Source organism: Lepidochelys kempii, chromosome 1 (assembly GCF_965140265.1).
Source record: "Lepidochelys kempii isolate rLepKem1 chromosome 1, rLepKem1.hap2, whole genome shotgun sequence".
Taxonomy (NCBI): Eukaryota; Metazoa; Chordata; order Testudines; family Cheloniidae; genus Lepidochelys; species Lepidochelys kempii.
This window is the reverse complement of record NC_133256.1, coordinates 118,803,547-118,830,291: the sequence shown is the minus strand read 5'-3', so window position 1 is coordinate 118,830,291 and position 26,745 is coordinate 118,803,547. Positions and strand designations below refer to the sequence as shown.

The 26,745-nt window shown below is 43.7% G+C and overlaps 1 protein-coding gene across 15 annotated transcripts in view; it reads right to left on the bottom strand.

Moving 5' to 3' along the window:
* Positions 1–12,691, bottom strand: part of INPP4A (inositol polyphosphate-4-phosphatase type I A) — a 198,048-nt gene extending 185,357 nt beyond the window's left edge. For 4 of the 15 annotated variants that reach the window (XM_073352666.1, XM_073352639.1, XM_073352707.1 and 1 more), the window contains exon 1: positions 12,449–12,686. The gene's annotated coding sequence lies outside the window, so the exon portion shown is untranslated. Of the gene's footprint in view, positions 1–12,381 lie in introns of all 15 variants that reach the window. The other 11 variants (XM_073352784.1, XM_073352727.1, XM_073352748.1 and 8 more) reach the window with 10 other exon arrangements.
* Positions 12,692–26,745: the final 14,054 nt, after the last annotated feature.

Below are 26,745 nucleotides of genomic sequence, written 5' to 3'. Positions count from 1 at the left end.
GAAAAGCAGTGCAATTCCCTGCACATACAGATAGCTAATTTAAAGCTCTAGTTGAGCCTGTGATGTTTCTAGAATGGCTTTATTTATGCTCTGCCAAATCACTGTTATAAGTCTAGTCATCCTATCTAATAAATGTTGATGCAGTTGCTAATTTTGGACCCAATATTACAGAGTACTGAACAGCGCAATTCCCCCCGAAATCAACAGGTTCCCACAGTACCTAGAGACAATGGGCTTTCTACCATTCCTGGGCTACTGTATTTTGACCAGCTGAGAAAACAGAATTACTGACCATTTTACCCAATCAAGACAACCTGTTTCAAAAACTATATATGTTTTTTTCTGAATGACTGAAATTCTCTCAAAGTTTAATCAGTCAATAATATGAATTAAGGCTGCCACTTTTGGTTGGATGTATTCCTGGAGGTTTCATCACATGACACAATCTCTAACTAAAGATTCATCTTTAATTCCTGGAGACTCCAGGACAATCCTGGAGGGCTAGCAACCCTAACACAAATCCACCCAGCAATCTCAGTACAAGATTCCTTTAGTACAGGAGACCACCTTTACATTTCTTATTAATTACATTTTGCTGTGCTAGCTTTTTATATATTATATAAACAAGAATGAGACATCCTTCTGGGCATAACAGATGGTTCTCTCCTGGCAGGAAGGCTTCTTGGAAACAGAGTTGTAGCCTGACCTTAGTGTATTTAGTATCGAACATTTGGATATTGAGACAGAGATCACAATGTCACGTAGAAAGCAACATGAAAACTCGATCTCTGTTTAACCTAGAACCTTTCACAAAATGAAGCAGGAAACTTGAATTTAAATCTTGTGTTGAAGGCCTTCTTATTGTAATGCAATTGGTACCCCTACACGTTAAGTAATCTTAATAAAAATATAGTTCTTACCAACTCCTCTTGGAAAGTGAAATATTTAACTTTGCTAAAATATAAGGGGCTAAACCAGGCCAAGTTAATATGGGGAGGGGGGAGGGGAATCAACTATACCTTGTGAATTTTCTTCTTGCAAATATTTGAAATGTACAAAAGTTTTAATTTTACTAACACCATGAAATAAAGGTCTATTCCCTCAGGCTACTGTTTTGTCAGGTCTCATAAGCTAAGCAGGATCAGGCCAGTTCATTATTTGAATGATCAAAAGCCTAGGTACTATTGGCAGTTCATTTGGTAGCACTTGGATCTTTGAGTTCATACTGAACAAATGTTTTTCCATGGTGTTCAGAGACACTGTGCTGATCACAGTGCCATGTGTTATAGTTTTGGGAAGAGTGGAGGAGCCTGAGGAAGATGTTATGACACGGGACATAACACAGAGATCCTGGCACTTCACATTCTTTAATGTTCCCATGGCACCTAACAAAAGGGGAGGTGCCATTGTGTTCTCACCAATGCACACTACAAGTATTATTAAGGTTGCCTGACACCTCCCATTACAAGACTCTATTTTCAGTTGCCTATAACTTTGCCAAACTTTAACCATGTGGGCTGAAGTTTCCCATGCCAAAATGGTTCAGCTGTAGCCCGTTTCCAAAAACAAAGCTAGGAAAGAATACATTTTGTCTATATTTAAAAAATTATTGCACCCTTTTCTCTGAAATGATCTAATGCCCCTATGCTACAGGGCAGGGATTTGAAATTTGGCAAGGGGGGTGGGGGTGGCCTTTGTGTCAGGGAGGTGCCCTTTGACATCCCAGGGGAAATCAGCCCAAATTTAGACATGTTATAAACCATTGAAAAAAAACTGCAGTTCACACCCGCCCACTAGACTTAGCTAGAGCTTAAACAGCAAAAATCTCCAAAGATTCCATCCTCACTGAGCATGCTCGAGCCTCTCAGTTCTTAGGGCTGACCAGACTGCACATGTGCCATCCCCACACTGCAACTGAGCATGCTCCAGCCCAGGGCTACCAAGCTGGACTTTCCCTATTTTATAATGGCCGCTCCCAGCTGCTCTGAGATAGGCTCTGAGAGCAGGGGAGCCTGTGCTTTCAGTGACTCCCTGCCACCCCCACCGGCGCCTGATCAGCATGAAGGAAGAAGCCATCTGATCAGGGGAAGAGAAAGGAGTAGACTGGAGTGAGGAGTCTGGTGAGACTGGAACTGAATGAGGGAGAGGAACTGTGCCCGGGAACTGAAGGGGAGACTGGAACTAGTTACACAAGAAGCCTGTGATGAAAACTGGGATTGGACAAGATGAAGCTGGGGTGACTAGGAGAGACTGGGAAGAGGAACCAGTGGAGCTGTTAAACAGAGGAGAACTAGGATTGCCTGGGCAAAGAGACTGGGAGAAAGACTCATGGAGAAGGTGGGGTGGCTTGAGATTAGATGAGAAGTCTGAGGGGGGAGAATGGTGACACAGATCGGACAAGAAGCCAGGGTCGGGAGGAAAGTAGGACAAGGAGGTGGCCCTGAGTGAGACAGTGAAAAGGCTGACAATCTGACTGACACACACAAACAGAGGGTCCAGGTCCAGACTGTAAACCGCATAGGCTAGTTCTCCTAGCTTGGAAACTGGCTAGAGGTGAAAGTAGATAAGGGAAACAGGCATATAGGTTTCTGTTATTTTAAATCCACTTCCCTAAGCACTTTGCATACACATCGAAGGGTTTTGCCTGTTCCTTTTTTGCCTTCATAGCTTTCCACTAGTCAATCACTGCCCAGGGCCCAGATATAATTCATGAATCTTCAGTGGCTCACTACTTCCTCTGCTATCTCAACTACCATCTTCTTCCAATCTGACCATCTGTGTCCTCCAAACTTTCATTGGCCTGGTCCTGCAAAACACTGGAATGGTTGCAAAGTACAACCTGGAATCTGATCTGCATTTCTTTGCCCTTGAAATTCTCTACTGCTATAAACACTCTTGTTGTCTGGCTTCGTGATCTTTTTTACTTGAAGTTGTAACGTACCCACTAAAAGATAATAATCTGAGCCAACATCTGCTCCTCTGCTTACTCTGACATCCCTCCAAAAAGATGTCCATCTCTTATTTATACACTCATGATCTATCTGGCTGACAATCACATTGTCTGGTGATCTCAATGTGACCTTGTGAATCCTCTTGTGCTAGAAGAGACTGCCTCCTATCTTTTGGAGGTTTGTGACACAGAAATTCAAGAACTGTTTGCCATATCAGTTTGGATACCTTCTGCTGCTGTGCCCATAACACCTTCCCAGCCAATAGAGCTGTTGCCAATTTGTGCATTGAAGTTGCCTATCAAGTTAATGTCATGGTTAGGCAAGCCATCAAATACTTGCTGCACCTGCGCAGAGAATGTATCCTTTTCACTGTCACCTACTGCATTTGTTGGTGCATATACTCGGATTATTGCATGCTTGACGTGTCTTGTTGGCTGTCTGCCTGTTCTGTTGTTCACTGGCTCCCACGCCAGCAGAGGCTTTGTTGTGATGTTATTCAACATAATTACACCTCTTTTGTCCATTCCACATCCCAAGTACAGTAGAACTGTTTAACCAAGCCTCCATTATCCGGCTCTCTGTATTAACCAAACCAACAGCTGCCTGGGGCTGTTAGCGGCTGAGGCTCCAACTGTCAGCATGACAGCAGGAGCCCCACTGCCCGGAGCTGATAACCTGAGCCCGACAACTCATTCTCTGGTTTATCTGGATTTTTGGTTATCCGACCTGGCCCCACTCAGATAATCGAGGTTTCACTGTGTAAGATTGTAGCACCATCACACACCATCTTCCCACTCCCTGCCCATCTTGTCTCACTGACACCAAGTATGGTCAGATGGTACTTTTTTCATTTCTCACATAACCTGTGCCAACTTTCCCAGACAATACAAAGAGCTGACAGAGCAGGACATCACAGAAGATATAACAGAAGGATATCAAAGAAAGCTCAGGTGGTTGCGACATGTATGCCCTATGGAACGAGCAAGACATCCTGTTGCTACCCAGTGGCACATACAGAGAAGAAGACAAAGAAATAAAGAGGAGAGGCAGGTAAGATAGAAGTGCCTAGTTTCAGGAGAAGGCTGAAGAGGCAGAGAAGCAGCACAGAGGGGAAGACATCAAGCAGCTCTACAGAACAGTGATAGACCTCTCAGGAAGAACCAGACAGTCACAGGTTGTGCTTACCAGGGATTCTAGGGTACAGGCATTGAAAATGCATGAAGAACAAGCCAGACAATGGTGAAAGTTTCCATTCCATTAAACGGCCCAGGGCAGATCATGCTCAGGTTTAAGAGAAATGCCAGTACTAAATTAGAAACAGAAGAGGACCAACAATATCTAATGAAATTAAAGCAACAGTCCAAGATTTTAAACAGGGGAAAGATTTTTGTGTTTAACAGAATTCAACTTTGGCGAAAGAACAAGTGCCACAAGACTGGAAAGACAGTATCACGGTGTCATTGACAAAAAAGGGTGATCACAGTGGCTGAATGAACCTGGGAGCTATTGTACTGCTACCAACCTCGGGTAAAGTATTGGGCACCATTATGCTGAATGGACTGAAGTAGATGAAATATTAAGAGAAGAATAGGCTGGGTTCTATCCAGGCACATCACGTTGTGAACAGATATTCACCCTTTGAGAGATCGTCAGAAAAGCTGCTGCTTGGCAAAAGCACACCTTTATCAAATGTATTGGCTTTAAGAAAGCATTCGATACCCGGTGGAATATTGCTAGCTACAGGATCCCAGACAAGCTGATCAACATAACAAGTTTGTATGATGGAAGTATACGAGCAGTATAATCAGATGCAGGCCTGAGTGAGTGATTCGATATTGTGACTGGAGTTAGACAAGGGTGTGTGCTACCACCCATCATCTTTGCACTAGAAACACACTGAGTGATGAAGCAGGTAACAAAAGGCACCATGGGTGAAGTAAAATGGGTTAGTAGAGATGAGTTATACAACCTTGACTTTGCAATGGCAATCTTAATTCTGATATTGCCTAACTTTTTAATGTTTGACTTTGCAACCTTGATAATGTTCTATTAACACAGAAGTTCTGTATGTGAGAAAGATGTAAGTTATCACAAAGGATAAAAACCCAGTGTCTCACTGCCACCATAGTGAGCTGGCTTGCTTGCATGTACAGCATTGCCTTCTACTCTGCCCTCAACACTGTAACATTCCCAGAATCCTTGAGCTCAAGTGGCAGGGGCCTATGATTTTGGGGTAGGAATTAAATTCTAACCCTACTGTCCTCCTGAAGTTCCAAGTAGACATAAGGTGCATAATGATAAGCACAAAACCCCAGGTAGCCACAATTTTATTCAGGTGCATGATCCACAGAGAGCAGAGTGGTCCCATGTTACTGGCTTCCTGCTCCTGGTTTCCATCTGTTAAACTGGTTTTAAAGCTAGCTAAATGCATTAATTCCCTAGCAATTTGTTTTCATGTAACTGTCTATTGAGTGTTATATGATTGTGATAAAAGAGGGATGGGTCAACAGAATCATAACTGGAAGGGTAGAAGGTCCACAAAATAATCCCTTTTAACATAAAGGCCATACTAGGAAAGCATTCAAGAAATCCTGTAGCAATTGCTGTTGTGGGTAGCTTTCCAAAACAAGGCCAGATTTTATAGAGTGAGACACGTAACATTTCCACAGGATTTGACATGAAACATTCTTTTAATAAATGCTATAGTGTTTGTTTAAATAATATTGATACACAGAAAACTGCCAGCAGAACTTGCAACACACTTATCAGCCTCAACCTATGGTGAAAATACAGCTTTTAGATGACAGAATTCATACTGAATAATTTTCATGTTTCATGAAAAGCTACATGAAGAGGCTGTATAAATGAGCCTTTCAAAACACCAACAGAAAGTTTTTGCATTGGCGTCAATTCTAGCTGCCGCCAACATACAATTTCAAAACCAAACCACTGCATTGCTGTCCTTCCTTCCAACACCTTCTTCACAGAAATTGCCTTCTAGATACAGACAAATTAGAAATTTAAAGTGCTTGTTCCTTTGTGTTCTCCATTAAAAGTTCACAATATTCATATTAATTATCAAAATGTAGTTTTGTTTTTCCTCAACTAATGTTTGGTCATTGCACTCATTGTTAAGGACAGACAATTTAGTTTATCAATGGGAGGCTGCATATTTAAAAATGCAAATTAAAGCAAGATTCGGTGTCTTTCTTAAAAGTGATACTCTAGCTCAACCACAATGTATGGACCTGATGCAAGAATTATAGGGTGAGGTTCTATGGCTTGTGTTCCTCAGGAAGTCAGACTAGATGATCACAATAGTCCCTCTAGCCTTAAAATTCTATGAAATATGGTATATAATCCACTTTGTTTGGCACCAGTAGTGATCTCAGCACCATACCATGCATAAAAATAAAGACAGTTCCTGCCCAAAGGAGCTTACAATTTAAAGATTACATGCATAGACAGACTGCACGGAGAAATCCAGGAATATGGGACAATTTAGTTTTCCCCTTCCCTCATTATTAATTCAGTTCTTGCAGGCATCAGAGAAGAAGTGTTTTGTTACTTTTTTTTTTTTTAAAAGGGCAATGTGAATGAAGAACCTGAGAGAGACCATTCCATGCATATTGGACAAATGCACAGAGTGTGCGGAAAAGAATGAACAGGGCACTAAGGCAGGCACATATTAAAAAGCCTGATGAAAAACTGTTCACTTGATGCAGTTTGCTAATATTAAAATTTCACTACAGCTCTCATTCTTGAAGGTTATTTGTGAAAATACTTACAAAGCCTATATCCACACCACAGACCAGCAATGGTTAATGCTTTAAACGGAAGCAATGTTGAGCCATAGGACAACAGAAAGACAATACCTCATCACTAGCAGTAAAGAGATACTACGCTTTTTCCCAATGCAAAGCTTCAAACTGTGAAGGCAGAGTAGTAGAACCCATTCTTGGCAAAGCTAATAGTTCTCTGACTGCTATTACTCTCAGTGATTTAAAGGTTATGCATTAGAAAATTCCCTCCAGGAGAAATGCCAGTCACCAGATTCAATCTGTGTATGTTACACCTTAGCTTTGGAGCTGTACCTATTACAGGAAAGCTCACTTATATGGAGTGGTATTACCTTGCAAACAGCTTATTCAAATATAAGATTAGTATTTGTTTCTTAGCACTGAGAAAGAAAACGACACATTGTAGAAGTGTTTGCAAACAAATAGAGACATAATTCATAAGTTTATGATACAATGTGGTTTACTTCATTGTATTTGTAATTGCTCATCTACAAACTGCCCTAATTCATTCTAGATATGCTGCCAAGCAAAGTTAGGATCAACTGTAAAAATAAAACAATTTATTTTAAATTCTTCTTGAATCTTTGCACATACACTGTCAAGGATCAGACTCATTAGGGTGCAAAGTGTAATGTATAATTGTTCTTAAAATGCTAAACATAATTGTATTGTATATGTGGGGAAATGTATTTTCCCGTCAAAGACATCTGTGTTTGTGAGCAGATGCCTTTCCTCAACTGCTCCAAGACACTGACCACTACCCCACCTACAGTCAAAGTTCACCCTCTTCCTGCTTTTTGACTTTCATTAACAACCAAAATGGATGAAAAAGTCTAGCCTAAGGCTGCTTCTAGGGTTCCTAACTTGGGGCTGATGATCAGCCTACCACTAGTTGCTCTATGCCCAAACCCCAGATCCCTCTGTCAGGAAAGACCAGCTTAGAAATTGGCTTCCTCTCTTCTTATTTCCTCCAGGATTGATATTTCTGGCAGAAGTTGTGGATCTAGGCCCACTACAGCCCAACTGCAGGGCTATTAACCCCTTCCTACACTGTTCACCCCATCACAAATTACAGTCTCCAAAGACTCCAGCATTGAGCCCTGAAAGACATAAACCATGAATCTCTTCCCATGGTATCTTTATTTCCCAAGTGTCCCATAAATTCTACCTCCCTTGTCCTTCATTTCTCCTCTCTCTCTATTCTGTCCCTTCCTACTCCTGTTCTATCCACAGTACGGGAGGGCTGTTTCTTTCCACTCTGCTGGGTCTGGACTGCTCCACTACATTTGTCTGCAACATGTGAGCAGAACTGACAGCAATTAGAGATCGCGTCAACTTTCACACTGCAGACCTCACTATCAGCATGACAAAACTGCAGGACATGGCCAAGACTGTGGCTGTCATGATAAATGCAGGACAACTGAGAGGTACATATTCTTATCAATATGCAAGACGCTACCAGAATATCAATGGTCCCCTTTTAAATAAATGTATCCCATTTCTTTAGTAGTCTGTCTTAATGAGATTTCACTGTTTATGAGAATAGTATTGATTAATTGGACATACAGGTCCAAGGACTGTGGGCAAGATTCTGTGCCTTGCCTCTAAGTGGTAGATCAATGGAGGAGGAACAGTATTTTCTCTTGAAAGAGTATAGGATGAAGGCTCAAGAAGGATCTTTTAATTTTAAAAGGTCAATCCTAGGTCATAATTTATATGAGTGTAAATTGGAGCAGTCTACCATTTTGCGGGGAGGGGGCTCCAGTTCTAACAATAAGTAGATACCTCTCAATATTGAGAGATGGACATCATCATCATCTGTTCCAGGTTACTTACCCCACAGCTATGCTTACCAAACAAAGCCAGACTGTGGACAATATTTGGCAAAAGTATTTTTATTTTCTGAGACTGGGAGAATTCTCCAATCTCTTATAATAAGTGTTGATCAAGGATATTGGGCAGTAACTAGCATATTTACCTGGGCTTTTGCAGTACTGAGATAAGGGCAGTTCATGGGAATGGAGCTAGGACACCATCTTTTGAAGAGTCTCAGAAATACCTGTCAGGAATGGTTTAGTTATTCTGTAGCCCTACCTTGAGTGCAGGGGACTGGACTTGAAGACCTACTGAGGTCCCTTCCCGTACCATGCTTCTATGATTCTATGCGAATTAGGGGAGGGGGTGGAGGGCAAGTATTTCAGCGTTTCTGTACTGAGAAACTATCATTTCCAGGTTTGCCAGGCTGCCTGCTCTGGATTGCTCCCTGGACCCACAGCTCCTAGTCGTCATCTTCGGGTAACTAAATGAGGCTTAGATGCAGGTGATCTGTGCACCCGATCAAAGTCTGTGTCCCAAGGCAGCTTGATTAATATGCAATGAAGGAATCAGCATGCTTGCTAGGACGCTCATATTGCAGTGCTGAGATCTATCCCCTTTGTCCTACAGGGCTTTTATCAAGTCAGGCAGGTTTTGCCTCCACCTCTTGTACAGCCCAGGATTGGTCTTCAAAGCCAAAATCTGTTCTTCAGACTCTGCTGTCCACACAGATCCTGCAGCGTCATCTGAACTGTGTCCAGAAGGGACTGCATGCTGGTGATGTCATCAGAAGTAGTCCTGCATGAGTGAGCCTGCTACATGGTTGAGATTCCATTCTCAGTCTGCGTTTTGAGGGGCAGAGGTGTCATAGCTGTTTATATCAACTCTTTCAAAGTTCTTCTCTGATGGAGCGATTTGAAAGGTTCTGCTATCATCCCTGTAAGTTCAAGTGCTTCTTAAAACTGCTGTAGAAACTTTTTGGGTAAGGATGTTTTAGGTAAACACCTAATTTGTCTGGATCTTGATCGCAGAGTTCAGAATCAGGCAGCCATCTTCCTTCTACAGCTCAAATGACTCCTTGTAAGGATTATTTCATTCATATTTTCAAAAGGTACTAGTGCACATTAGGGATTATATTAAAATTTGATCATTAAAAACAAATTCACTCCAGTGTAAAGCTGTCATATGTCAGTCTTTAGGAAACATGTATGGCACAGGTGCAGACAGCTGAAAATAGAGTACTACAATAGACACTAAATGAACCTGGTACTACTGGCTGGGAGGGGAGCAGCAGCAAGCTCCACATCTCAATTTGGACTAGCCAACAAAGTGCTAAGGTTTAAAAATATTGAAGTTTATACACATGTAAAGACCTATTGCATTTCCACACCAGTCTCAGCTCCCCTCCAACATTTAACACTAGTGTTGAGTTTAGTGAGAAACTGAGAGGAAAATAATTGGCTTATATTCACCAAGGAGTTCTCAAGCCAAGCAACCTGTTGAACTGAATCTTCAGAAGAAAAACAGAGCTCAACAGTGAGCTTTTAAAAACAGGAGGTTTTGAGACAAACACAAGTGTAAAGCTGTTTTCCAGGACAACCTGCACTTTTAAACTCACGTCAGCTGACATGACTGAGTCAAGAGTTTGAATCAAATGCACATACCACCACCTCTATATCATTCCCTTTGGTTTAGAAAACCAAAATCAAAAAAGAATTAGATAAGTTAATGGAGGATAGGTCCATCAATAGCTTTTAGCCAGGATGGGCAGGAATGGTGTCCCTAGCCTCTGTTTGTCAGAAGCTGGGAATGGGAGACAGGGGATGGATCACCTGGTGATTACCTGTTTTGTCCACTCCCTCTGGGGCACCTGGCATTGGCCACTGTTGGAAGAAAAGATACTGGACTAGATGGACCTTTGGTCTGACCCAGTATGGCTGTTCTTATGCAGACAGATCTCCGCTGTTGATATACTCTGGTCTTGCACATTGCTTATAACATATCTTGGATTTTATTATCCATCTGCTTCCTTTTAGGGCTTGTCTGCATATGGAAATTGACCAGAATGATTACTGCAAAATAAACTATTCCAGAATAGCTCCCAGTGTGGACACACACATTCCAGAAGAAGAATGCCTTTTTCCATTTTAGCTTAATCCACTTTTAAAGTGGATGCTCTCTCAAATTTTGTATTCCCTCTCCATCATCTACTCCACCCACCTGGGTTTATCATTATTTGTCATGTAACTGTAGTCCTGATACTGTGGCCTCTTTCTGCCTCTTGCATGAGACCTTAAGTGGAAAGGCAGAGATCACAAAAGCCCTCAAGGCACCCCAGGTACAAGCAAGCAATTGGTTTGCAGATAGGCGTTTAGAACCCTGCTCCAACTTATTTTTTTCAATTTGAGTGATGGGAGTTGCATTGGATGGGAGGAAACTTCTCCCACTCAAGCTGTGGAGTAACATCAGGTGGAGCTTCCAACTCAGAAGAGAGTCACTTGCAAAGGATGGGTTTCAGAGTAGCAGCTGTGTTAGTCTGTATTCGCAAAAAGAAAAGGAGTACTTGTGGCACCTTAGAGACTAACCAATTTATCTGAGCATAAGCTTTTGTGAGCTACAGCTCACTTCATCGGATGCATACTGATTAAGTGAGTATGCATCCAATGAAGTGAGCTGTAGCTCACGAAAGCTTATGCTCAAATAAATTGGTTAGTCTCTAAGGTGCCACAAGTACTCCTTTAATTTCGATTGTAAATTCATCAGGTGAAAAGACCTTGCCATCAAGTATTTCTGTAAAGTATTATGTACACGAACATCACTACACAAAAGAGGTGCCCATGCTAATGTCAAAACACAGGCTCTGTGATAAAATACCCAGAAACATGGATGAAAATAAATGACAATGCGACTGTCACATAATAATAAATTCAAATGGATTGTTGGTAGGATTAATTACAAAAATCAGTTTTGAAGTTCTGCATCTGTCTGCAAGATAGTTATTTATATGCATCTATTTTTTCCTCCAAAACACCAAAGGCAAGGCACAGCTATTTTAAAGTGATCACAGTAGCCCACTTCTCAAGATCAACAATACAGAAAACAAAATTATGCTGACATGGAAAAAAATCACCATGGCCTACAAACAGCTGGACTAGTAAGTGGGAAGTTGGAAGAAAATGATTTTTGAAATTGGAGGGAGACCTTGACAGTGCCTGTTAAGTAAACAGCAAGCATCATAAGCCTGTTCAAAATGGATACTGCATATGAACACCTTAACCGGCGGGATTAAGTAGGGAAACTCAACATTCCCCCTTATTTGGGTAGCAAATACAGCATACCCCTTCACTCGCCCATCACTGGTTCCTAAGCTTACGAGGAGCAGAAGCCCCGGCATCAGCCCGCCAGGCCTGCAGGGCAGCCCAGGCTCCGGCAGCCCAGCAGCTGCCGCGCAGACACCCGGCGAACTATTCACAAGTCAGGATTTGTCCCCGCCCTGCCAACTGATGCCCTCGACCTCGGCACCCGCCAAGCACCAGGCGCGAGCCGCGCGGCGGCCACATCCCGCCCGGGCCCGGCGCGGGGCATCGGCGGCGCCGCCGCAGCCCCGGTCACGAAACGCCCCCGCGCGCGGGCTGCGGCCATCGCGGCGCTTCCCCCCGGCCCCCGCCCCGGCAACCAGCCCTGCCCACGGCGGGCAGCTGCCCAGGGCTGAGGGGAGCCGAGCGTCCCCTGGCCATAGCCGGGGCGCGGTCCGGAGCAGGGACCGCTGCCCCGTCCTGCTGCCGCCCGCTGGTCCCCCCCGGCCGCTGCCGCACCTCCGAGCCCCCGCAGTGCATCCGCAGGCTGGGGCACAGCCCGGGAAACGAGCCGCCGCCTCCTTACCGCCGCCGCCCCGCTCCTCCGCCGCTCCCGCCCAACAGGGCTCGCAGCAGCAGCAGCGCCCCGCTCCGCCGCCCGCGGCTCCAGCGGCCGGAGGCGTCGACGCGCTCCGCAGCTCCCGGTTGTGACGGCAGAAGGCAGCCCGGCCCCTCCTCCCGCCGCAGGAGCGGCGGCGGCTCGGCCCCCTGCAGGCCAGCTCCTGCCCGGGCGTCCTCTGCCGCAGCGCCGCCCCCCCGGGGGTGGGTCTCAGGAGAGCTGGTAAAATCCCCTCTGCTGAAATCCCCTCCCGCTCCGGCAGGGCCGGGAGCCTCTTGCGTCCGGGGGCGCTGGAACAATGTGGGGAGTGGAGGCGCTGAGCGCTATTGCACTCAGCTGTAAACCCTGTATATGGTGGAAACCACGTCAAGCCGGGGGGCGCCCCTAGTTCCTTCCAGCACCTCTGCTTGGGTCTCCGCCTGCTGCACGCGTAGGCCCGCACTTTCAACATGAGGGGGCCCTGCCCTGCTCTGCCCTGCTCTGCTTGCCTTGTGCAAGCCAAAACGGGCCGCTGAGCACTATCCATGCAATCCGCACTGCGTTACCTAGAGCCAGTAGGGTGCTCCGCACTGTGCAAGGTATGAAAAGAGCCGCTCCCTGAGCCAACCTGCTCTTGGCACTGTAGCGAGCACATGCTATGGGCAACCGCACCCACAAGCTGTGGCCATCCAAGCCTGTGAACAGTACTGCTGCCAACCTCAAACTGTTGGAACTGAGTCAGTCTGGTCCCCACCCTATGAATTGGAAATTCGTGAATGTCTTAAAAATAAATTGAGGTTTTGCTTATTTGTGTTCAGGTTTTGGAGCCTTCTGGGTGCGCTCAGCCACATCTTCAAACTTTGGTTTGAAACCATGAAGGCTAGAAAGTTACTTTACAAAAAAACAATTAAAGCTGAGGTTCTCTCCTGAGTCTCCAGGAAGCTGAACTTTAAGTAAACATTGCCTATCATAAAACCAGTAATTAAATTACACCTGTTGGCAACACATACAGGTGTGTCATTTGCTTTAAAAAGGGGCAAAATGAAAGGCATCCTAAGATACACAGGTATTTAAGTTTTGTATTAAACATAACCTTACTGATTTCCTCTTCAATTTTTTGGGTTGATTTAAACATTTCCTTCAGTTTTTGAAACATGAGCATCTGAAAACAAAATTGACCAGTTTCTCTCCGTGTCCAATTTAAAGTTCAAAAGTAAACTAACAGCACATGTAGGGAAAAAAAATTATGTTTTGACTATTGATGACTTTTTATTAAAGTTATGCATTTTTAACAAGATAGACTAGGATTTAAGATGAGACATAGCTCCAATATCACTATAAAATAAAGAAAAGGAGTACTTGTGGCACCTTAGAGACTAACCAATTTATTTGAGCATGAGCTTTCGTGAGCTACAGCTCACTTCATCAGATGTTTCATCAGTCTCTAAGGTGCCACAAGTACTCCTTTTCTTTTTGCGAATACAGACTAACACGGCTGTTCCTCTGAAACCTATAAAATAAAGAAAACAAGTCCCAATCCTGCAAGAAGCCCTGTCTAGGTGGACCCCTGTACCTGCAGGTAGTAGTCTCATTCTCCACACATGAACCCTGCATAAAGCCCCACAGAAGTAACTGATGATGTGAATGGGCAACAGCATTTACTGATTTTTAAGAGGATATAATTCAGGCTATAGAAGCAAGTACAGCGTATTTCTTATCTCTCCTCTTATGTGGCCATGGTCAACTGTGCTGCCTTGATAACTAGTGCACTTTCCACACGACGTTTATTGAAAATGCTAAATCAGGAATTTTGACTCAATTTATCAATCAGTGTATACCATAAAAAGAAAAGGAGTACTTTTGGCACCTTAGAGACTAACAAATTTATTTGAGCATAAGCTTTCGTGAGCTACAGCTCACTTCATCGGATACATTCATTTCCACTGAATGCATCTGATGAAGTGAGCTCTAGCTCACGAAAGCTTATGCTCAAATAAATTTGTTGGTCTCTAAGGTGCCACAAGTGCTCCTTTTCTTTTTGTGGATACAGACTAACACGGCTGCTACTCTGAAATTTATACCATGTGTCTGTCAGTCACCGTAGGCCAGAGCTGTCCAAAATAGCCAAATAGGGAAGCAGGGGTGCAAAAGATCTATCTGGCTTTAAGATTAAACTCAATAAGTTTATGGGGGAGATGGTATGATGGGATAACATGATTTTGGTAATTAATTGATCTTTAAATATTAATGGTAAATAGGCCTAATAGCCTGTGATGGGATATCAGATGGGGTGGGATCTGAGTTACCCAGGAAAGAATTTTCTGTAGTATCTGGCTGGGGAATCTTGCCCATATGCTCAAGGTTTAGCTGATCGCCATATTTGGGGTCAGAAAGGAATTTTCCTCCAGGGCAGATTGGAAGAGACCCTGGAGGTTTTTCGCCTTCCTCTGTAGCATGGGGCACAGGTCACTTGCTGGAGGATGCTCTGCTCCTTGAAGTCTTTAAACCACAATTTGAGGACTTCAATAGCTCAGACTTGGGTGAGAGGTTTTTTGCAGGAGTGGGTCGGTGAGATTCTGTGGCCTGCGTTGTGCAGGAGGTCAGACTAGATGATCATAATGGTCCCTTCTGACCTTAGTATCTATGAACCTGTTCAGCTAAAGGCCAAACATATTACAGTGGAACCCCATTTATGCAATCTAATTGGGACCAGGGAGAGATCCACTAATCAAAAATTTGGATAATCAGGAGAATGGGCGAGGCTCTGGCAGTCAGCCCTGGGCAGCAGCTGGGCTCCAGCTGTAGAACTGATCAATTGTTTTTAATTGTTCTCTTTATTAATATCACTTCATAAGCAAAGTTTTATGAATGAAACAACATTCATTCATAAAACCGGTTACCCCAATAACTGCCTAATTGAGTTTCACTTTCAATCCAATTGCTGCTTAAATCGCTGAAACTTGCACTGTTTCAACTTTGTAACTTCTGCTCACTGTTTGTCATTCCTTACACTTGTCCATATTGTAACTCAAACTCCATTTTAACTTGTTCCAAACTCCATTTTAAAATGCTCACTCCATTTTGTAAAAGCTTGCTGCAACCTTCATTTTTGCAAAACCCTACTGTAATCTTATTAGTTTAGTTTAGATGTGTGAATGAGGTATGTATGGATGATGGAATCAACCTCCAGCCCCAGCCTGTCCTGATGAAATAAAGTGTAAACACCCAAAGGCTGAAGATGCAGACAACAGCCCTGACAAAGTAAGAGGAGTCCACCGTCAAAAGACAAGAACAAAAGTACAATTGAAGAAATATCAAAGCCAGGTCCTAGGCTGAAAGTCATGTCTGCAATTGACGGGTGATCAATCACACCGAACCCAGAGGCAGCATGACACAGCAAGACCTATCAACTCTGGATTCAAACTAAAGCCTACAAAAAGGATGAGTGAGATGGAAGACTTTGAAGGGCAACATTCTGCTGCCAACATGGAAGGGCATCGGTGCATGCCCAACAGAGACCCAACTCTTCCTTGTGCCTGGCTTTCCTGGCCAGTTAGCCACCACAAGCTACGAACCCAAGCCACAAACTCAAGCTACATTCAGGACTGGTAACTATACAGCAGCTGCAGAACCTGTGTGTGTGTATGAACGAACCTGTGAATGAATGTGAAACTGAATGAAATGTTATAGCTATAACTGACTGCCTACTACGATTCTTTCTGTATTCACAATAAATGTGACATTTTGTCTTATCCATTTTAATAAGATCCTGCTGGTTTTTATTTTATTGGTATAACACAGCTGTCAGCCCCACCACTTAGTTCAGTTAATACAGACAGCCAGATAATGGAGGCTCAGATAATAGGGGTTGTACTGTATTTTGAAAAGTTCAAGGGGCCACAATTGATATTTTAAGGCAAGCTTTCTGCCTCATTCCATTTCCTTTACATAGCTCAGGGAATACAAATGGAGCAGGTTCTACCCCCGCAAGTCACCTGCTGTGGATTCCCCTTAACAGTTGACAGCTAGCTCCTGTGTGCAGGGAACATGTTGGGATGAAGAGTGGCAGGAGTATACTACTACCAGCAGGACAGTGGGGTGGGAGGAGGTATTGTTTCATATTCTCTGTGTATATATAAAGTCTGCTGCAGTTTCCACGATATGCATCTGATGAAGTGAGCTGTAGCTCACGAAAGCTTATGCTCTAATAAATTGGTTAGTCTCTAAGGTGCCACAAGTACTCCTTTTCTTTTTGCGTATACTACTACAGTAGAACCTCAGAGATACGAACATCAGAGTTACAGACTGACTAGTCAACCAGACACCATGTGAAACCAGAAGTAAACAATCAGGCAGCAGCAGAGAGACACACACACACACAAAAAGCACTGTACTGTGCCTGTATTGCATCTTAAAGGTAGGCACATCTGGACTCCCCACCCGACTTGTGGGGTAGACACAGCAAGACACTGCGCTTTCTTCAGAGTTACAAACATTTCAGAGTTATGGTTAACCTCCATTCCTGAGATGTCTGTAGCTCTGAGGTTCTAATGTATATGGCTATCTCCAACTGATATGTATGGCCTGTAGAGGACTGTTGCCAGTTGCTGACTCAAGATAGCGCAGGCCACAGGCTACTCTAACCCAGCTGGAGCAGAGAATCAGGGAGCCATAATTGTCTGTTGGTTTGTTCTCAGCTTCTCTTTTCTTTTCTCCTAAGCAACTGTGCGGAGGAAGGAGCCATCTTTTGCTAGGTGCTCCCCAAAGTTGAGGCAGAGCCAAGAGAGCTCCTACCCTGCTCTTCCACCCAGTGCCCAACAATAAAACAGGCAATGGAGCAACCAGAGCACCTCCCTCTCTCGTGCTGCAGTAGTCAGTCAGCAGGGGAGCTGTGGAGCTGCTTAGAGTACTCATGGCTCGCACCCAAGCTACTCCTAGGGCTACAGGGAAAGTGGTGGTAGGCAAGGCCTCATATTGTCTCCCTGCATTGACTTGGCTGATTCAAACACATAAAAATCACAGAATGTAGCTCGGAGAGCCTATTTTCAATTGATAATCAAACATAAATGTTTTTAACATTTGCCTGTAGCCACAGGTTAGAGCCTTGAGGGCCACAGGTTGGACACCACTGATCTAAACTAAGAAACAATGCATGTTTAAAAATGCATACAAACATTATTTAAATTAACCATCTTAAAAACAAAAAGAAAATCACTACACAGATTTCCCATGTCTACCATAAAAAAAGAAAGAGTCCCTCCAAAACAAGCCATCTGCTCATAAAAAGCCTGAGTGCACAGCCAGAAGATCATCAAACGTGCTCTGTCAGACCAAGATGGGAAATGAGTTTCAAAGTAGGGGGCTCTCCACTGAGTATGCACCACTACCAGCACCCATAAGTATAAATCTAGGAATTTCAGCTCTAAGGTCCCTGATGATCTCAGTTGCCAGGAGAAAGAGGCAGTTCATCTGATACCCAGGACTCAAGCCATAAAGGGCTTTGTATACATTCTATCCTCGTACTGAAAAACATGAATCTAAAGAAAGGATTTTAGACAAGTAATGTTCTGTGGTCCATGCCTGAAGCATGCACTCTTCCCATTTATTCTCACTGTGCCCACCATGCCAAGGACCCACAATTGGTCTCCTCTGACCTAGACCTCCATATTTACAATTTGCAGTAGTATTGTTCAACCCCCTTGATCACCCTGCAGCAGTCATTGAAGGAGTACAGCTGGGTATGTGAGTAAAAACCACCAAGATATGTTGCAACAGACTTCAACTGAATAATGACCCTCTCCCCCCTCCAATCCCCCCAATAAAAAACTTGTGGGAAAAACACATCCCTGGCCCAAATTCACAAAACAATAACCTATTCATAAACCTTACCCCCCCCAGGTGTGAATTAAAAAGAAACTATACAATGGAGTAATTAGCATCATTTTACAAGAACACATTTTAAAATTAGAATCTATGAAATAAGAAACCATCTTCAGCCTGTAAATAAGTGGGGAGAAGTAGCTGACTTTCAGTACTCCCAAAAGGCCAACTTCGCTGTTTCAGCATTCAGTTGGCCGTATTTAGTTACTGTTTCTTTCCCAACTGTTGTTAGATTCCTATTAAAAAGAAATCAACAGTAAAAATAAGAAACTTTCAATTCTGGGCTGGCTGTGATGCCATCATAAATCAATTGAGATTTAATTGTGTGATTTATCTCACCAAAAACCTTGGTGGAATTACTGCAATTACTTCCTTCTGTCTCTAGCAGCCCATTGATTATTCCCTACTCATTAAGAACAGAGAACATCAAAACTCTCATCAAAAACACAAGTTCATATGAAAAAAACCCTAAGAAATATTTATTAAAATACTGCATCAGAAAAGTGTCTTAAATACATCACCTGCTAGTGACCTCATTGTGGTTACTCATAAGGGTGTTCCTGTCTCTAAGCAGCGGCTTCTTCTCCCTTCAGTATCTATGAAAAATATTATTAATCAACCTATTTTTTTATCCTGAAAATAAAACATAATCCAGTGCAAGAAACAACGAGAAGCTGCTGAACTTGAATTAATATGCAAACTAGATACCATTAACTTAGGTTTGAACAGAGACTGGGAGTGGCTTGGTCATTACACTAATTGAATCTATTTCCCCATGGTAAGTATCCTCACACCTTCATGTCAACTGTCCGAAATGGGCCATCGTGATTATCACTTCAAAAGTTTTTTTTCCCTTGATGATAATAGCTCCTCTTAATTAATTAGCCTCTTACAGTTGGTATGTTTCAGAGTAACAGCCGTGTTAGTCTGTATTCGCAAAAAGAAAAGGAGTACTTGTGGCACCTTAGAGACTAACCAATTTATTTGAGCATGAGCTTTCGTGAGCTACAGCTCACTTCATCGGATGCATGTTTCCACGGTATGCATCCGATGAAGTGAGCTGTAGCTCACGAAAGCTCATGCTCAAATAAATTGGTTAGTCTCTAAGGTGCCACAAGTACTCCTTTTCTTTTTACAGTTGGTATGGGTACTTCCACCTTTTCCTGTTCTCTGTATGTATAAATAGCTTCTTACTATATGTTCCATTCTATGCATCCAATGAAGTGGGTTGTAGCTCACAAAAGCTTATGCTCAAATAAATTTGTTAGTCTCTAAAGTACCACAAGTACTCTTGTTCTTTTTTGCTGATACAGACTAACACGGCTGCTACTCTGAAACCTGTCATAATGTATGTCTTGATTTCATTTTACCAGCCATCCTTTTTGGATAGCAGAAAGGAATGACCCTCTGGGACATTGGTAGGAATGCATCTGACAGACTGCCAGTGTCTGTACTGATGTAAAAGCAGGGACAGACCAGAACAATCCTTATGACTGATTATGGTCACCCTTTTGTTTTAGGATAAGTTATAACGTCTACTATGGTTTCTTTCCTATATGTATTACAAATTAGGCACTCTAGTTAAATGTACATTTCTTTGTTTTAAGGTTTAGTAAGTAAAAGACAGGATCTTGTATTGTGTCTATGTTAAGGGGATTCAAAATAAACTGAAAAGGAGTACTTGTGGCACCTTAGAGACTAACCAATTTATTTGAGCATGAGCTTTCGTGAGCTACAGCTCACTTCACACTGCTTGTATTTTCAAAGGAATGAGGAATGTATGCATCAGGAAAAGATAAGGTGTGAAAGCCATTGTTATAACCAGATGGTCAAGGAAAAAGGAGTAAAGAGACTTAACAACACCAGAAAATCATTAATGCGCATCCATAATGAAGGAGGGGCAAATTGACGACCCTGAGGTGAAGGCTGGCACCCCTAAAGACAGGACAATTGACTAAATTGGAACCAGGACAGGATAACCCTCTCAGAGGTGTATTGGAATGTTTACATCAGAAGATAACACCAATTAAGAAAAAAGAAAAGGAGTACTTGTGGCACCTTAGAGACTAACCAATTTATTTGAGCATGAGCTTTCGTGAGCTACAGCTCACTTCATCAGATGTTTACCTTGGAAACTGCAGCAGACTTTATATACACACAGAAATCATGAAACAATACCTCCTCCCACCCCACTGTCCTGCTGGTAATAGCTTATCTAAAGTGATCAACAGGTGGGCCATTTCCAGCACAAATCCAGGTTTTCTCACCCTCCACCCCCCCACACAAATTCACTCTCCTGCTGGTGCTAGCCCATCCAAAGTGACAACTCTTTACATAATCAAGTCGGGCTATTTCCTGCATAGATCAAGGTTTTCTCACATCCCCCCCACCCCCATACACACACAAACTCACTCTCCTGCTGGTAATAGCTCATCTAAACTGACCATTCTCCAGGTTTAAATCCAAGTTAAACCAGAACATCTGGGGGGGGGGGGTAGGAAAAAACAAGAGGAAACAGGCTACCTTGCATAATGACTTAGCCACTCCCAGTCTCTATTTAAGCCTAAATTAATAGTATCCAATTTGCAAATGAATTCCAATTCAGCAGTTTCTCGCTGGAGTCTGGATTTGAAGTTTTTTTGTTTTAAGATAGCGACCTTCATGTCTGTGATTGCGTGACCAGAGAGATTGAAGTGTTCTCCGACTGGTTTATGAATGTTATAATTCTTGACATCTGATTTGTGTCCATTTATTCTTTTACGTAGAGACTGTCCAGTTTGACCAATGTACATGGCAGAGGGGCATTGCTGGCACATGATGGCATAGATCACATTGGTGGATGTGCAGGTGAACGAGCCTCTGATAGTGTGGCTGATGTTATTAGGCCCTGTGATGGTGTCCCCTGAATAGATATGTGGGCACAATTGGCAACGGGCTTTGTTGCAAGGATAAGTTCCTGGGTTAGTGGTTCTGTTGTGTGGTATGTGGTTGTTGGTGAGTATTTGCTTCAGGTTGCGGGGCTGTCTGTAGGCAAGGACTGGCCTGTCTCCCAAGACTTGTGAGAGTGTTGGGTCATCCTTTAGGATAGGTTGTAGATCCTTAATAATGCGTTGGAGGGGTTTTAGTTGGGGGCTGAAGGTGACGGCTAGTGGCGTTCTGTTATTTTCTTTGTTAGGCCTGTCCTGTAGTAGGTAACTTCTGGGAACTCTTCTGGCTCTATCAATCTGTTTCTTTACTTCTGCAGGTGGGTATTGTAGTTGTAAGAAAGCTTGACAGAGATCTTGTAGGTGTTTGTCTCTGTCTGAGGGGTTGGAGCAAATGCGGTTGTATCGCAGAGCTTGGCTGTAGACGATGGATCGTGTGGTGTGGTCAGGGTGAAAGCTGGAGGCATGCAGGTAGGAATAGCCGTCAGTAGGTTTACGGTATAGGGTGGTGTTTATGTGGCCATTGTTTATTAGCACTGTAGTGTCCAGGAAGTGGATCTCTTGTGTGGACTGGACCAGGCTGAGGTTGGTGGTGGGATGGAAATTGTTGAAATCATGGTGGAATTCCTCAAGGGCTTCTTTTCCATGGGTCCAGATGATGAAGATGTCATCAATATAGCGCAAGTAGAGTAGGGGCTTTAGGGGACGAGAGCTGAGGAAGCGTTGTTCTAAATCAGCCATAAAAATGTTGGCATACTGTGGGGCCATGCGGGTACCCATAGCAGTGCCGCTGATCTGAAGGTATACATTGTCCCCAAATGTGAAATAGTTATGGGTAAGGACAAAGTCACAAAGTTCAGCCACCAGGTTAGCCGTGACATTATCGGGGATAGTGTTCTTGACGGCTTGTAGTCCATCTTTGTGTGGAATGTTGGTGTAGAGGGCTTCTACATCCATAGTAGCCAGGATGGTGTTATCAGGAAGATCACCGATGGATTGAAGCTTCCTCAGGAAGTCAGTGGTGTCTCGAAGGTAGCTGGGAGTGCTGGTAGCGTAGGGCCTGAGGAGGGAGTCTACATAGCCAGACAATCCTGCTGTCAGGGTGCCAATGCCTGAGATGATGGGGCGCCCAGGATTTCCAGGTTTATGGATCTTGGGTAGTAGATAGAATATCCCAGGTCGGGGTTCCAGGGGTGTGTCTGTGCGGATTTGATCTTGTGCTTTTTCAGGAAGTTTCTTGAGCAAATGCTGTAGTTGCTTTTGGTAACTCTCAGTGGGATCATAGGGTAATGGCTTGTAGAAACTCGTGTTGGAGAGCTGCCGAGCAGCCTCTTGTTCATATTCCGACCTATTCATGATGACAACAGCACCTCCTTTGTCAGCCTTTTTGATTATGATGTCAGAGTTGTTTCTGAGGCTGTGGATGGCATTGCGTTCCGCATGGCTGAGGTTATGGGGCAAGTGATGCTGCTTTTGTGGAATTGTGGAAAAGCAGCATCACTTGCCCCATAACCTCAGCCATGCGGAACGCAATGCCATCCACAGCCTCAGAAACAACTCTGACATCATAATCAAAAAGGCTGACAAAGGAGGTGCTGTTGTCATCATGAATAGGTCGGAATATGAACAAGAGGCTGCTCGGCAGCTCTCCAACACGAGTTTCTACAAGCCATTACCCTATGATCCCACTGAGAGTTACCAAAAGCAACTACAGCATTTGCTCAAGAAACTTCCTGAAAAAGCACAAGATCAAATCCGCACAGACACACCCCTGGAACCCCGACCTGGGATATTCTATCTACTACCCAAGATCCATAAACCTGGAAATCCTGGGCGCCCCATCATCTCAGGCATTGGCACCCTGACAGCAGGATTGTCTGGCTATGTAGACTCCCTCCTCAGGCCCTACGCTACCAGCACTCCCAGCTACCTTCGAGACACCACTGACTTCCTGAGGAAGCTTCAATCCATCGGTGATCTTCCTGATAACACCATCCTGGCTACTATGGATGTAGAAGCCCTCTACACCAACATTCCACACAAAGATGGACTACAAGCCGTCAAGAACACTATCCCCGATAATATCACGGCTAACCTGGTGGCTGAACTTTGTGACTTTGTCCTTACCCATAACTATTTCACATTTGGGGACAATGTATACCTTCAGATCAGCGGCACTGCTATGGGTACCCGCATGGCCCCACAGTATGCCAACATTTTTATGGCTGATTTAGAACAACGCTTCCTCAGCTCTCGTCCCCTAAAGCCCCTACTCTACTTGCGCTATATTGATGACATCTTCATCATCTGGACCCATGGAAAAGAAGCCCTTGAGGAATTCCACCATGATTTCAACAATTTCCATCCCACCACCAACCTCAGCCTGGTCCAGTCCACACAAGAGATCCACTTCCTGGACACTACAGTGCTAATAAACAATGGCCACATAAACACCACCCTATACCGTAAACCTACTGACCGCTATTCCTACCTGCATGCCTCCAGCTTTCACCCTGACCACACCACACGATCCATCGTCTACAGCCAAGCTCTGCGATACAACCGCATTTGCTCCAACCCCTCAGACAGAGACAAACACCTACAAGATCTCTGTCAAGCTTTCTTACAACTACAATACCCACCTGCAGAAGTAAAGAAACAGATTGATAGAGCCAGAAGAGTTCCCAGAAGTTACCTACTACAGGACAGGCCTAACAAAGAAAATAACAGAACGCCACTAGCCGTCACCTTCAGCCCCCAACTAAAACCCCTCCAACGCATTATTAAGGATCTACAACCTATCCTAAAGGATGACCCAACACTCTCACAAGTCTTGGGAGACAGGCCAGTCCTTGCCTACAGACAGCCCCATAACCTGAAGCAAATACTCACCAACAACCACATACCACACAACAGAACCACTAACCCAGGAACTTATCCTTGCAACAAAGCCCGTTGCCAATTGTGCCCACATATCTATTCAGGGGACACCATCACAGGGCCTAATAACATCAGCCACACTATCAGAGGCTCGTTCACCTGCACATCCACCAATGTGATCTATGCCATCATGTGCCAGCAATGCCCCTCTGCCATGTACATTGGTCAAACTGGACAGTCTCTACGTAAAAGAATAAATGGACACAAATCAGATGTCAAGAATTATAACATTCATAAACCAGTCGGAGAACACTTCAATCTCTCTGGTCACGCAATCACAGACATGAAGGTCGCTATCTTAAAACAAAAAAACTTCAAATCCAGACTCCAGCGAGAAACTGCTGAATTGGAATTCATTTGCAAATTGGATACTATTAATTTAGGCTTAAATAGAGACTGGGAGTGGCTAAGTCATTATGCAAGGTAGCCTGTTTCCTCTTGTTTTTTCCTACCCCCCCCCCCCCCCGATGTTCTGGTTTAACTTGGATTTAAACCTGGAGAATGGTCAGTTTAGATGAGCTATTACCAGCAGGAGAGTGAGTTTGTGTGTGTATGGGGGTGGGGGGGATGTGAGAAAACCTTGATCTATGCAGGAAATAGCCCGACTTGATTATGTAAAGAGTTGTCACTTTGGATGGGCTAGCACCAGCAGGAGAGTGAATTTGTGTGGGGGGGTGGAGGGTGAGAAAACCTGGATTTGTGCTGGAAATGGCCCACCTGTTGATCACTTTAGATAAGCTATTACCAGCAGGACAGTGGGGTGGGAGGAGGTATTGTTTCATGATTTCTGTGTGTATATAAAGTCTGCTGCAGTTTCCACGGTAAACATCTGATGAAGTGAGCTGTAGCTCACGAAAGCTCATGCTCAAATAAATTGGTTAGTCTCTAAGGTGCCACAAGTACTCCTTTTCTTTTTGCGAATACAGACTAACACGGCTGTTCCTCTGAAACCAATTAAGAAGTAACCTGTCACAAACTGACACAGCAAAATCCATAGACTTCAACAGAGAAAAGGAACTATAAGAATAGGGTGCTTTGCCATGGGATTTTGGGTTCGTCTTGCCACTACTCTAGGAGCATCGGATAATGACCGACAAAGCCCGGCTCCCCTCTGCGACCAATCTGGCTGGCCACTAGATTGATCCAGACTCCAAACAGGTAACTATAAAAACATCAACTGGCAGGACTGTGTGCATGATGTGTATGTGTGTGTGGCTGAAAAGCATATGCTAACTCTTGTATTTTCAATAAATATGGTGTATATGCCTTCTCTCTTATAAAAGATCCCGTGTGCTTTGTATAGCATAACAATGCTTCCAGTGCATTGTTAAGTGTTTGCAGGATTGGGACCATAGACAGAACACCATGGGAAAATTAGATGTAGTGATAACCTACATATTTATTTAAAATTTATAATATATGGTTGGAATATTCATAAGCACCCAACATTGGCTGACTTTCCTCCTGTTGAATCAATAGGAGTTAGGCCAATGATGAGTGCTTTAGAAATCTGCATCCTAAATTAATTCTTATTACGTAATTACATTATTACTATCAGATATAGTGGAGACAACTGTACTGATTCTAAAAGTGAGCTGTAGCTCACGAAAGCTCATGCTCAAATAAATTGGTTAGTCTCTAAGGTGCCACAAGTACTCCTTTTCTTTTTGCGAATACAGACTAACACGGCTGTTACACTAAAAACAAACAACAACCCTTCTGAACCTGTGATAAATGAAGGGTGGGGGAGGAAGTAATTCCCTTTTATGGACCCAGCCAGCCAGTTAGCTATAAAATCCCTCTTAGCAGCTGTTCTGTACTTGCTTTACCTGTAAAGGGTTAAAAGTCTCACTGCTATGTATAGGTAAAAGGAACTGAGTGGGCACCTGGCCAAAAGACTCAATGGGAAGGCTAGAACTTTTTAAAATTGAAACAAGACACCCCCTGCCCCTGAGACTGTAAGCAGCTCCCGTCCCTTCCCCCCAGCATGGTGCCAAAAGGCTGCTGCTGGCCACATTCTGGTGCGAACTGTGGCAGAAATCTGAAGGGGAGGGGGCCATGTGACCCTGTGTTTCCCACACCCCCCCCCCGTGTTACCTCAAGAAGACACCGTACCAGATACCAGGAGAGGCAGGTCAGTCCTGGGGGACCAGCCAGGCATGGAGGGTGGAGAACGCCAGGCAGGGAGTGTTGGGTCTGACAAAGTGGGTATTCACACATGAAAGCTTATGCTCCAATATGTCTGTTAGTCTATAAGGTGCCACAGGACTCTGCCTCTTTTACAAATTTAAAAATGTTTTACCTAGAAACTTGAACAGCTCTCAGCCATGGCAGAGTGGTTCAAATCTCCTGGGCAGTTATGTAATTAGACATATATTTAAACAGAACATTATGTTACCCAAGATTAGAGTGTAGCAATGCCGATCTCTTGAGTAAATCCGCATTCAGAGTAATTTAAAAATGCATATTATGTACATGTTTCTATGGTGTCCTAGAAAGTATAACAAACAGGTCTGGTTCCAGGCTCTGAAACTATGACAG